We start from the raw sequence: 12,239 nt of genomic DNA on the forward strand, positions 1-12,239 counted from the left end.
AGATGACTTCCCCATCAGCCCCTTTCCTGGGTGGCTCATGTTAAACTGCTTTAAACCATTTGATTTCACTCGTCACCTTTCTAAGTGTTCAAAGCTGCTGATCAGACGCAGAGGGGCTGAACCTGCAACGCTGCAGGCACAGAGAGGTAGATACCTGCCTGACTGTTCTGCCACTCACTGGGATCCACAGGAACCGACCAGGGCTCGGAGAGCTTCACTTCTGCCTCTCGGACATCCTGGCCCTTCCTCCCATAGGGATAGAGTGGGGTGACAGCACAAGTGCTTGGGAGGAAATACACGGTGGTGAGGTGATGCTGCAGTCGTGTCTCTGCAGGCTCTGCACACTGCAGGGCATCTTCTTTTCCAGCTCCTGATCTTTTCCAGCTCCTGATCTTTTCTAGCTCCTGATCATTGTCTTTAAAACTGTGTCATCCCGTAGCTCTGGATACCTCCAAACTCCATTGTAGTCTCTGCAGGGTCCCAAAGTGAAGCACCAGGAGAGCAAGCCCAGGGCAGCAGCTGGTCGCCTCAGCACCCTCCTCACAGCGGCGCCTTCCTCAGCAGTGTCTGGTGGCCATGGCAGGCGGGGCAGGCATTCCTAGAGAGGAGGGGGTGAGTTTGGGGGTGAATCCCTGGGGTTTGGGGTCAAGGCCAGGACTCTGCCCAGCACACAGACTGAAATCAGACAAATTCAGCTGCTTTTTTGGTTTTTATTGTTTCCTTAGCCTGTTCCTGCCCTGGGACCAATCTTCTGAGGAATTGGGCTGGCAGGTTGATTGTACTGTGGATGCTGAATACATCTTTTCTCTGCATTTAGCATGTGTATAAACTGGATGTTTTTCATGTTCTCTCTTGCAGTTTTCCTACTATCCAGCAAGAATATCAGCAGCAGGTATTAAACACCCACTATTTTTGCCATAGTGTTATTAAAACAAAGATTGCTTTGATCTTGTTTTTCTATCTTAAAAAAATTAAGTTTTCTTTTACCAACCTTTCAAATGCTTAAGAAGATCACATTTGAACTGAGTTATGGTCAGGTTTCTGGGAGGATTTAATTGAGGGCAACGGGAAAAAGACCCTCACCTTCCCCAATTTCGTGCTGCAAACACCGTCCTCATGGCCACGTGGGAGCAGGTGGCAGCTGAGCATCAAACAGGTGAGCAGTGTGGTGGGTAAAGAAACTGTCTTTAAGTAAGTTGTCAGTCCAACATATAGTGGGGCTTTCATTGCTTTTTTCAAGGCATAGAGATGAGGGTATCTCCCTGAAGAGACCTTGCTGGACCTTGCTGCTTTACTCTGAGCCCTTTGCAAGCAAGATTTTTATTTTAAAATTTTTTCTACTATTTTGCCAGGGAACAAAAACTTTAAAACCTCCTGGTTGACCAAACAAACAAATAAATAAATAAATATATAGTATTTCACCATCGCCAGGATGTTTGTCAATACAAATTGCACTGGTTTTCCCAAGGAGTAAGAGCTTCTGGCAGGAAGCCAGGCCCTCCAATGACAGCTACAAATGTCTTTGTTTGCCTCCTCAGTCCTAGTGCAGAGCTAACCAGAAAAAGATTATCAAGGCCTGCAAATGATTGTGTAATCCACAAATGCACTTTATTTGATTAAATGATAAAATGTGAACCTTCCAGCAACAACATACACTGCTGCCGCCTGAGACGGCACTAATCCAGCACATCTGTACCAGCCCTTGGCTGTCTGGAGCTGCCTGGGGTTCAGATGTGGAGGCAGCCCTCCCTGTGGCCTCCCTGGCTGACATGGGGGTCTTGGAAACCCCCTTGCCATCATCAAACTCAGACTCTGTGTGAGTGGCACATCCCAGGGCACCTGTGTGGGGTCTGAAGGTCTCATCCTCTATCCCCTCACCATCGCTATGGTTTTGTACTTTCCCTGTGCATCTCCTCGTCCTCCTGCCCTGGGAGATGCTGCTGCTCTGCCTTTGGGTCTCTGTATAACCCTTTGCTTGTCTTACACATGCGGTGAGGGCCAGGACGTGCAGATGGTAGCTCTGCTCCCGCAGAACTGCGTGCTCAGTGCCACATGTCACCTCGGGTTGTGCTGGGTGTGGGATGTGGGGACCCGTAGCCTGCAGCACAGGGACACGCTCATCTCCCTAGGCACAGCTGTGGACAGCCACATGCTGGTGGTGTGAGTGTCAGTCACCAGAAAAGCTCCTCCTGCCTTTCATGAGCTTTGCTCCAGAAAGAAATGAGGGCTTGGCTTGGGGCTTTAACATCTCTTTGACCTGCCACTGATGTCTCCCAGTGTGTGTTTGCTTCTGGTGTCACCACTGGTGTGCTCAGAGACTCAGAGTCACTAAAAATGACTTTAGATTCATCCTCTTCTCCAGGTTTAGCCTAAAGGTCAGGCACCTTCCCTTCCTCTTCTGCACCATCACTCTGAGCAGTCCTGGTCCTTAGGCTGCTGCCCCATGGCCTAGAGAGCACAAATGAAGAGAGCAGCTGGGCTAATTGGGCTGTCCCTCACTGCCTCCTGAGCTCCATAATCCTGCAGGAAAGGGAACTGCCACATCTCCAGGGGGATATGGGGCAGTCCTCAAGCAGCCACTTTCCATGGGAAAGAAGCTTTATTTCTCACATATGAGGTATATCTATATAATCCATAGTCTATAATCTAAATGTACATATAAAATTGATAACTATGTATATTAATAGAATAGAACACAAATTAAAACCCAGCTGGAACATTAACATGAGCTGCAAGTGCCAGGCCATGTGCTGTGTTCAGACTTTGCACAGGAAAGGCCAGAGCAGCATCACGTGACCCTGCAAGCTGAAGGATACGACGGGGGGTTTCTTCCCCCTCAGAGGTGATGATTAAGTTTCTTCTGAGCTGCTGGGAAGAGGAAAAAAAATAAAAAGAAAATCCATAAATTTTGAAGGTAGTAAGGGCTGAGCAGAGCAACAACCCCTTCCTCTCCCCGCCTGGACTAATGAAAATCGCAGCCACGCTGGGAGGCAACTGGTTTATGTTTGTTCTTTGGTTTAAATGTAGTGGTAAAAAGCCCACAGTTTTGGGCACGGATCAGAGGTGGGATCATTAGGAGGTGGCAGGTGATGGCTGATACACGTTAATGTGCCATGAGCAGAGCTCCACTGTGTGGGGTTTTTTTAAACTAAGGCAGATTATTGCTTTGGGAAAAAGACTGTCTCTCCTGGTGGAATTAGAGCAGGGGGAAGGGGGGAAATTGATTTGTCTCGAGTTTTATTGCACCAGATTGACAGCTCAGGCTCAGCGAGCTGCCCCACTGCAGAGCCGTGGGACAGAGGGCAGGTGACATGGCTCTGGGCACTGCCACATGGCCCTTTCCAGAGGGTCCTCCTTTGGAGGCAGTGGCAGTGGGGTGCAGTGACCAGTCTGGAGACCATGACCACTGGGAATCTTGGCCACGAGTGTTAGGACAATTTTTCCATACAGTGAAGTCAGCTGAGAAACACTGCTGCAGGCATCTTGCCTGTCCCTCTGCTCCCCAATGGTTTGGTGGTTCATCACCCTGTTTCTGGCACAGGTGTCCACCAAGGTCACCCTGGGCTGGCAAACCCTGGGGTGGTGCCGTCTGTGTGTGGGGGAGTTGCACTTCTCTGGGTGCTTTTCAGGTGGTGACTGATGTGACACTGCATGTGCTGTTTCTGGGTGTTCTTCCCAGCAGTAACCCCGTTGCGATGGGCTTCAATGGGCCTTTCCCTCCCTCTGCTGGAAAAAAGCAGATATGTCCAGTGTCCATCCTGGGGACCTGGATGGCAGCCAGGGGCATCTCCTGTCCCCTTGCTGCAGGTGCTGTCCCTCGGCAGCTGTGGTGCCTCTAGCAAGGTGTCTGCTTCTGAGGGATGGGGACTGGGGGGGTTATTTCAATGGTCGCCTCTCTCACTTCACAGGGGATCACAAAGCACGTTGTAAAATAAGACAATAGCTCACAGACCACCCAAATGAGTCCCAGTGGGGGAAACTGAGGCATGAGGGCAGAGCTGCTTGGCCCAAGGTCGCACAGAAGGTTGCAGTGGGGAAGGAGTCACAGTCAATACTGAAAACCCCAGGAAATGTGTTTTGATTATGGTCCCAGATGCCTGGGCCACTTTGGCTGTCACACTATCCTGAGCTGGAGTTTTATTTCTTCCTCAAACTGTTTTTTTTTTCCTTTTTTATGAACGAAGTTCTCCCTTTGCAGCTCCTATTCTCTTAGGGGCTCTTCCACTCAGCGGTAGCCCAATTTCCTTTTATAGCTCGTACAATGACTGTCCTAATTACAATTAAAACCGGGAACACTCTAATCAAATCTTTTACTATTCCAGACAAACTCAGAAAATGAGTAAAATTAGTGACACATGGTGCAAAAAAAAAAAAGGAAGAAAAAAATGTCCGTGAGCCAGTGCTAACACAGAGGGAGTTAGAGAGGGCAGCGGGATTTCAGCTCTCATCTGCAGTAATTGGTGGTGGGAGGAGGCACGGGCACCACTGTGGAGCGGGACTTGAGCATCCCTGGGGGTTCCTCCATCCTGCTGACCCTGTGCTAGCTGGACCCGTTGGTTTGAATAATCCCCCCCAGGAGTTACCATGGAAACAAAGCCTTTTGATGGTGAAAATCTTCAGCATCAAGAGTTAATCAGACCCTAAACCAAAATGGGGTTAAAGGCAGAGCAGGGATGTGCGAACAGTGGGGTCACTGGGGCAGAAGAAAAGCAGCGAGTGGAGAGTAAATAATAAGCAAGGAAGAGGGGTCTGATGTCTGCTTGAGCTCCAGACAATGGCCAGAGGGGTTTAACTGGGATGGGAAATCACAGGGGTAAATTAATAGGCTGGATAATTATTTTTAATTTTCTGAAGGGCTGGTTGTATGATTTTACCACCCTGCTCCATCACATTTCCCAGATCTGGGTGCTGATTTAGCAGGGGGAACACCCCATGCTGCGAAGTTGAAGGTTGGGTACGTGTCCCACCTGGGTGGAAAGGTGCCCCTCATCTGGTGTCCTGTCAAGGGATGGGGCTTCAGGCCAAAATGGGGCTTGCTGGAGTGGAAGGACTGCACATGCCATGGGCTGACTCAGCGTGTTATCAGTTTGGGTATCCGAGCACGCTACTCCAGACTTACCAGCTAGAAATACATGATGCAGAGAGGTAGGCTCCCATGTGTTTGTGTTAGGGAGGAGACAAAGGGAAGGATTTATGGCTACATTTCTTGGATTAATGCTCCTGGATCATGTAAGTGTTGGTGAGATAGGATGGAGGCAGAGCCACGGAGTTCAGCCATTTCTGTAGTTTGCTGCTCATTTGGGGTTACAGATCCTGTCTGGGTGATCACTGCAGGTGGTTTGTTTCCAGAGCTAGCATGGTTTGCAAGGGATTGATGGAGGGCAGGGACTGAACTGGGAAAGCAAAACTTGGAGCACTGTTCCTACCATTGTTCCTACCAAACAATGAAAATAGTACTGTCAGGGTAAGGGTGTGTTTTTCTGCTAGAGGGAGGAGATGTTTGCAACAAATCCCAGTACTATGTTGTTACAGCGGCCAAGATTTGTGAGGTCCCTTTGAATGAAGGGCCTCACTCATGTAGGGAGAAGGACAGGACACCATTATGGGGAGGAACCTGTGTTCATTTTTAATATCAGGCTGTATGGGAAGAGTCTGCCCTAGTTGAGGATTAGTGTTACAGTCAGGGATGGAGTTAAAAAGAAGGACTTTTGGTGTGAAGAACTGGGTGGAGCAGAACTCCCAAAGAGCCAGGGCTGTTGCTGTGTTTCATGTTGCCTGGCATCCCAATTTTCACGTGATTTAGTATAGTGAAAGACCTCATGTTTGGACCCACCCAATGCATCAGTGTTCTCCCAGTCCCAAACTGTGGTGTGATATTCCCCTAACTCCTTTCTCAGGGGCAACTGTAGGTTTGCACTCTTCAACAGCATGCAACAGGGCTTCCTCTACTCAGGATGTTTTTCCTGCTGAGCAGCCTAAGTATTCCTTGTTGCAATCCTCTTTCTACTGGTCCTGCTCAGCAGAGAGGTGAAGACCAAATTGCTCACAGATGCTGTTTTTGGAAGGATGTCTAACTCCAAGGTCTCGGTTATCTCAAACTTCCCCCTGCACTCTTCAGTTTTTGGAGATGTCTGAAGTTTCAGCAGTGAGGGAAAGGGTCTTGGACAAAATGGGTGGTCAAGCACCTTTATACCTTAGAATTTATCAGCTTTCCATCCAGATCATGCAATCTCACAGCTGGATGTGCCCTGAAGGCTCCATGGTGGAGGGGCACCTTGGAGCCGGAGGTTTGGTTACAACACATGAACAAAGAGCTGGTTGATCTCCTCACTCCTTTCCTTCACTCTCCATCTTTATTACTTTGTCAAAGTACTTTCAAGTATAATACTTAAATTTTATAGGTCTGAAGCACAAGATTATTCAATTTGCTTTATAGACCCAGTTTGATAAATCCACTTGGAAGCCCGTGCTGTGGTAATTGAAATGCACTGCCTGGGGAGGAGGGAATTTCTGCACTGGCTTCAGCCTTCACTTCTGACCGCTGCTGGCTGGCTGCACGGGAAGGACTCAGCAAAACCTGATGGGATTCACAGGGCAGGAGCTGCCTGGGGGCCCAGGTGGGTCTGGATGAGATGGGAGCTGGGAAAGCTGCTGGGACAGAGCGCTCTGAAAATGTTAATTCCATGTTCCTCCTCTTGTTCTGATCTTTCTGACCCAACCAAGCCTTAAGGGCTGTTGAACTGTTGGGGCCCAAATTGAAATGACATATTACACAGAAAGCAAGAGGATGGCCAGGAGCTCAGCGTGGCTGCCACTAGGTCGTTTTACATGCCTTCAGGAGCAGCATTTGATAATTCATCCCTGTCTGCTCTGAGCCAGCAGCAGCTGAATTTCTCAGCTGCCTCCAAATGATCAGAGGCTGAAAGAAGGTTCTGAGGGCAGAAAAAGCCTCTTCGAAGGGGTTTGACACCTTTCTATTGGAAAGGATGCTTGTGGCAAACCCTCACCTTTGCCATGGTAGTAGGAGAAGACTGTGTTGAGGAAAGTTTTGGTGGGTCTGAGGCATGAGGAGGGTCTGGACATGAATCTCTGGTTCACAAGGCTTTTGGGAGCCATTCAGTTTCTCTCTCATGCCCCTTTCCACCTTCATTTTTGGGGGATTTGAACCAAAGCTTTGAGCTTTATGTTTATTAAGGGATAATACGTCATGGTGCCTGTGACAGCAGGAACTTGGTACAGTGAGCCAAGAAGCCGTTCCCAGCCTCATGTTACAGATGTCCTTGATGTCCAGATCTTCATCTGAAGTTTGTTAATTGATCTTGGTTCCTGGCTTTAGATGAACCCACCTGTGACAGACCAGGTTTCTTCCAGCATTAACTCTCAGAGGAGCAGCATTCCCCAAAAACACAAGGTTTGAAATCTGATGTCAGTTTTCCCATTTAAAGAAAGGCTCTCTCCTCAGGGATCAGTCCTATGATGCAGCAGTGCTCAGGGCTCCAGGGAAAGCTGTGGAAACACCACAAGGGCAGGGACCCTGCAAACCTCTGGGTCATGTTCCTGAGGGTACTGTGGTGAGAGGTTGCTGTGCTGTGTGTTGGATTGAGGTCTTCCATCCAAATGTTGTTAGAAATTTCCTCTCACTGTTCAACAAAAAAATGTCAGTGTTATGCTGAAAGCAACATCGATCCTGTGTGACACCAAATATTTTGCAAAGCCTTGGAAAAAAATTGGGAAAGTTGGTTATTGTTTTATTGCTTGAAAGGTTTGGTTTGGGCTAAAATGATGCTATTTTTTCTCAACTGAAAAGTTTGAAAAATGCCACAGCTGGGTCTCGTGAAGGCCTCACTAGATGGAACTGATCAGGTGTGAAGAGGCACCAGTTTCTAGATTCCTGCCTGCCCTTAGGGCAAAAAGCTGAGTGTAGAGAGTATATTTTGAAGGCAGATTTAGGAGATGGTCCTGCCTGCTTGGTGCTTCCCACAGGCACAGAGGACAACCCTTTCTGCTTGTTCCCTGCTGGCTGTGATGAAGGGAGGCGGCATATATGTCACTGGGAGGTGCACCCCATAGTCTTGACTCCAAACTTTCTCACTTCAGCCAGGCTTTGCATGGCACTGGGAAGAGGGATGGGACTGACAGTTCATTCCTTCGGCTGGAGAAGTTGCCCTTCTTTTCCTGTTTTAGACTTCATCCCCAAGGGCTGTTAATGCAGAATTTCCCAGAAGGGCTAAATTTAAAACAAATTGAAGCATATTATATTTTTGGCTCCAGTAGGTAGAACTGTATAACACTCTGCCTTCATTTTTTCTTTCTGTCTCTCTGCACAGAGTGTGTATCATAGACTGTCATTGTATTTAAATAATAAAGCAGAACCAGGATTATTTTGTACACTTTTTTCCTCCTCTCTGATCTCCCCATTGAAAAATGCATGGAAAGCAACAGATGTTTCGACTTTGTAGCTTGAACCTTCTCAACTGTTTGAAGATTGGATATAAAGTTCTTTGAACATCAGTTTCAGAGGAGACTCTCTTAGTAACAGTTGCCATGCAAAATTCATAATTAATGAAGATTTCAGGGTTGTGGTGGGTTTTTAAAATGTTATTTCTTTATTTGTGTTATTATCTTGTACTCTTCTTAATCAGCTTGGAGGAGGGGCAGCAGCCAGCTGGAAGAAACAGAGTCTGAACTGCCCCCGAGTGTGTGGCATTGGCTCAGGGTGCCTTCTCCAGACTGTGTGGCTCAGGGGTAGCCAGAAGGTCTCTCTGACTAGCCATGGAGGCATGGATGCTAACTGAGGCAGGAGCTGTTGAAAGGCACCTGGTAATTAGTTGCTGGGGTTCAGGTGCTTACCTCTGCCCAGTGTATCAAAGCAAGAGCTGATCTAACTTGGAGGACTGGATTACCCTCTAGTGGCTGCAGATTAAATAAAGGAGGGACGTGTGTTTCTTGCAGACATGGCTGTGATTTACTGAACGCACCTGTCCAGGGGTGCAGTGTAGAGGGCAAGCAGAGGTTGCAGGGGAGCCAGCACCGGTGCCATGGGGGATACTGGGGCCCCAGGAAGAGCCCCTGCTGCAGAGTGATGCAGATGCCCATGGTAGCTGCAATACGATGCCCAACGCCTGATTGCCAGCACCAGGGGGGCTGGTTTTGGAAGTGCCTGCTGCTGGGAATGCTGTGGCCAGGCTGCCTGGCACAGCATCGTGCTGTTGTGGCTATCACACCAGAGTTGTCTTTGGGATGTCTAAAGCAGATGGCAGCATCAGTGTGGGTAGGCAGGGAAAAACTGTGACTCACGGATGGGCTGTGGGTTTTCTCTTGGCTGTCCCACATTGCCACCCAACAGCTGCTCTGGATATTTCTGTCATGGGGTGATCCCCTTCTCTGTCAAGAGGTGTGGCAGGACCTTTGCTGGGCTGGCCGTGGCTGTAGCATCCTTCTTAGCAACAGCAGACATACCCAGGTCTGTGCTACCCCAGATTTTGCACAATCTAAAAGAGATTATTTTTTCCATTGGGTTCATCCACTGTTAATACTCCAGGGAGGTTTGGGGTCATGGCAGAGTGAGAGTCCCCTGTTTTTAAGGCAGGACATGAGTGACTTTATGGTGCAGTTGGCAATAAACCAGCTGGTACACAGGGATGTGTCACACTGGTGAGACTGACTGTCCTTGGCATCCCTTGGGAGAGGCAGCAGCTCAGCAGTGTCAGCAGTGACCAGTGATACTTTGCTGCCACCAGCAAGCCACCACTGGCTGCCATGGCAGAGGCAGTCAAGTCATGCATTTAATTGGTGTCTATTGGATTTTTTTCCTGCAGCTATGGTTTGTGCTACTTATTGTGACATCCACGAGAAGCGGTGATTTGGGTTTGTTTGTGTGTCTGACTCGGAGGATTTCTCCACACTGGCATCTGACTCCTTCCCCCCATCCTGACAGCTGTTTTTCTGTGTCACTGGGCTGAAGTAAGGGGAAGCATTTGGGTTGTGGGTTGTGGGCTAGGCAGGGTCAAGGGAGCAGAGGAAGGAAAGCACAGCCAGGCCAGCCATGGGGGCAGCTGGAGGGATGTGCCAGTCTCCTCGCTGCTGATGCCTCAGGACATGGCAGCCAGGCTGGCCTCCAGCACAAAGCTGCAGCCAGGCCTCTGTCATGTCACTGTCGTGTCACCACGCACCCCAGCTGCTGGCTGAGCTTCAGTGGCTGTGGGGACAGAGCAGACAGGCCAGGCAGCAGCAGAGCTGTGCAGTCCCGGGGTGGCACACGCTGGGCTTTCTGCCTGCAGAGCTGTAACTCTAGAACATTTGGTGGCTTCTCCCCTTGGAGGTGAGCAGAGAATGGGTGGAGTGCAGGCTGTGCTAACCCTTTTGGACCCATTATGCCTCCAGCTGGGATTTCCCTTGGATTTCCACCTAGGCACTATCAGCAATGTGTCTGATGGGCAGTGACTCCAAAGTGGGTGATGGACAGAGAGAGATAAAATGAAGGGGAAATGCTGAAAGGCGTCCTTTGCCAGAAATGTGCATCCTAGCCACAGCTAGGAGTTTGTGATATGTCCTCATCACTGGATGGGACAAAGTCTTGGAAGTTCTGGGTGTGGGCAAAACAACAGAGACTTAGCAGAACTTCTCCCCCAGCACTGATACCTCTCCTTCTCACTCGGGAGAACTGGGCTGGAAATGTCTGACTGACTGATGCACCTGAGGTTTGTGACATTTCACAAGCTATATCTACATTTCTCAGCTACCCCTGCTCTGCAGAGTAAGTGGAATGAACTCCACAGCCACTAGTTCTGGGCTTGGCCAGGGGTCCAAGGCTGCTGTTCAGTCTCAGCACTGTGTTAACCAGCTGCTCTGGTGCAGGACTCTGGTGCAGTACAATGGGCTGCAACCTTCACCCTGAGGTGAAACTTTGTGTCCCCAGGGCATTGACCACCCTGGTGCTGGACATGATGGTCCCTCCCGAAGGACTGGCTTTGATGCAGCCAGAAATGGCTGTGATGGGTTGGGTGCTGCCAGCAGACCTGTCCTCTGAACGGAGGGAAATACCTCTGGTGGTGTTTCTAAGAGAAAGAGAGGAGAGAGGCTTGACGTGGAGAGGTGTGTGCAGCTGGGGACAGCTCTTGGCTGTGCCAGGCTCTCTGGATGCCCACTCATCAGGGCTCTGGGCATTGTGCTGGCCCTGCTGTCTTTCAAGGAATGCAACACAATAGATGGTGGAAGCACTTAGAGCTGTCAGACTTGGCCTGTCATCCTCAACCAACACAGTGGAAGCCTCCAGTGCTTGCTGCTGTCCCCTCCTGACCAGTTTGCTGGGCTGCGTGCACGTGAGGACTGTCTCAGCAGCTGTCACCCTCCTGCTTCTTCCCAGACTGGCCGCTCAGCTTCTTGAGCAAATGTCTCTGTCCTTTTTGTCCACTTGATGATGAAAGGCACCTTCCTTCCTCCCTCTGGTCCTTCCTTTGGATGCATCTTTGGTGTGGTGCTGGACTTCAGCCAGAGCAGAAGGTTCTTGTGGCATGGGACAGGATGCAGTGAAGTTAAAGGGGCTTCCTGTGGGAACTTGTCTCCTGACCAGGCACTTTTTTGGGATGTTGTGGGCAGCAATGCCTCCCAGAGAGCAGTCTGAGTGAGGTCACTCTGATTTTGGGAACAGGTTGTAGGGTGCAGCTGTTTTGAGCCATGCTGAGTCACTTGCCTTGGGCCGAAGACTGTGCCCTGCTGTATTTTCTATACTTACCTTTATTTACTTTTATTTGTGAGTGTCTCTGGAGTGGTCCGAAGAAATGCTGGTGCAAACCCAAAGGATCCATATCCCTGCAGCTGAAGCTCACCCTATGCAACCATCTCCACTCCTTTATAATAATGTTCCCACTTCTCCTTCACCACTTCACCCTTTCTGCTTGGCCCCCACCTCTCAGGGCGAGCTGAGCTCGGTGGGACCGTGCCTGTCCCCCACAGCAGCCGGGAGCGACGGCTGTGGCAGGGTGCAGCCAGCACTGCCCCTTGTCACCTCTGGGTCTCCATGCCCTGTGACAGTGGCAGCCCTCTGGAAGACCCCGCCGTGGCAGATGCGGCCTCGCAGCCCTGCTGGGGCTCTGTGCTCGGCAGAGGGGAACGGCTCCGGACTCTAATCCGAGCAGACAGATTGAGGTCAAACGCGCCCTTCGTGCAACAAGCAGGGAAGGGCAGGGGAGGGGGAGGAGAGGAGGGGGTGCCTGTGCTTGGGGCAGCAAGGAGGGTGA

This window comes from Corvus brachyrhynchos, unplaced genomic scaffold (assembly GCF_000691975.1).
Source record: "Corvus brachyrhynchos isolate BGI_N302 unplaced genomic scaffold, ASM69197v1 scaffold4, whole genome shotgun sequence".
Taxonomy (NCBI): Eukaryota; Metazoa; Chordata; class Aves; order Passeriformes; family Corvidae; genus Corvus; species Corvus brachyrhynchos.